The sequence below is a fragment of the Dipodomys spectabilis genome, unplaced genomic scaffold (assembly GCF_019054845.1).
Source record: "Dipodomys spectabilis isolate Male_0828 unplaced genomic scaffold, ASM1905484v1 ptg000152l, whole genome shotgun sequence".
Classification (NCBI taxonomy): domain Eukaryota; kingdom Metazoa; phylum Chordata; class Mammalia; order Rodentia; family Heteromyidae; genus Dipodomys; species Dipodomys spectabilis.
In genome coordinates, this window is record NW_024870829.1 from 4,312,128 (window position 1) to 4,313,711 (window position 1,584).

At 31.8% G+C, this 1,584-nt stretch overlaps 1 non-coding gene across 1 annotated transcript; it reads right to left on the reverse strand.

Moving 5' to 3' along the window:
• Positions 1-611: 611 nt before the first annotated feature.
• LOC122118437 lies at positions 612-718 on the reverse strand. Its single transcript, XR_006149360.1, has one exon. It is a non-coding gene; the product is annotated as a U6 spliceosomal RNA (small nuclear RNA).
• Between the last annotated feature and the right edge of the window lie 866 nt (positions 719-1,584).

Genomic DNA, 1,584 nt, shown 5'->3' on the forward strand with positions numbered 1-1,584 from the left:
AAAGACACAAAAAATCACATTGCACATTATAAGTACATTAGAAACAATAGCAAAAAAGAGAAAAATTCTTGTATCCCTATCTTGGGTTTCATTTCCCGGAACATCATGTTATGTGGTCATATGGACATACCTTTTGACCTTTTCTGCTTATACTATACATATATTAGTTATTGAAAATTAAGGAAACCATGGGACCTGTGTTCTTTTGGATTTGGCTTACTTCACTTAATATTTTTTCCATATCTTTCCAATTTCTAACAAATTGGATGATGCCATTCTTTCTGATGTAGGCATAGAATTCCATTGTTTATATAAAACACATCCTCTTGATCCATTCTTCTGCTGAGGAGCATCGGGGTTGGTTCCATATCTTAGTTATCTTAAATAATGCTGCAATAAATGTAGTTGTGCTGGTAGTTTTAGTATGGTCTTGTTTGTGATCATTTGGGTAAATGCCCCAAAGTGGGATTTCTGGATCATAGGGGAGATCTATGTGGAGTCATTTGAGGAACCTCCATACTAATTTCCAAAATGGTTGAAAAAGTTTACACTCCCACCAAGAATGCAGTAAGGTTCCCTTCTGTCCACACCCCTCCAGCATCTATTGTTGTAAAACTATGGAATGCTTCAGGAATTTGCCTGTCATCCTTGCGCAGGGGCCATGCTAATCTTCTCAGTATCATTACAATGTTAGTTTATGTGATGCTGAATTGAGCACAGAATATTTTTTATATATAAAGTGTAATTGATTTTCCTAAACTAGGCAATTCAACAAAAAATAAGTTTAGAAGAATTGTGAAATTTTAGAACCATGTACTTCTTACATAAGCACACATTTAAGAATAATGTCAAGATGGACATGTCAAAAACAAAATAATTCCAGATATTTGTGGTTTAAGAGATGTGTAGGGGAAATAATTCAAGTTTTCTATACAAGGCACATGTCATAATGAACACAGCAGCAAGTGTTAAGGGTTGTTAAAAATTTTAGTGTTTTATATCTATTTAATTTTAGGATTATATGCAAAAATTAGGACTGTTTGGCAGGTATAAAATTTTCTATAATGTATTTAAGATTTATGTTAGCAGACATATAGTACTAAGTATGTACATTTCAGAATTTATAGAAACTTTGTTAATGAGAAGTTGCAAAGTCTTTGTGTGAAGAAGCAGAATGAAGGGTTAAGACTTGCTTACTACACAGTTCTTGTTAAAATTTAGGGATTCCTTACTTTATATTTTAGCGAGGAACAAGAGATGATATAAGCCATAAACAAATAATGAGATGAGCCATAAATAATAACCTTAGTGTGTAACTTTGAAGACTATTCATAGCCTATAAAAATCTTGTTGAACATCATAATCTTAGGCGGTTTAAAATGTACAGGAATATGAGAAAATAGAAAATCTAATATGTAGTGCACTTCAAATACTAAAAACACTGGTAATTGTTTTGTTTATTATTTTATTAATATTATTTAATTATTGGTTTTCTTTGTAGCATTGTTTTACTTGTTATATAATACAACTTTTTGTTAGTCATCATTAGGAGGTACTTTGAGGAGGTTACTGGGGTGGTCAAAC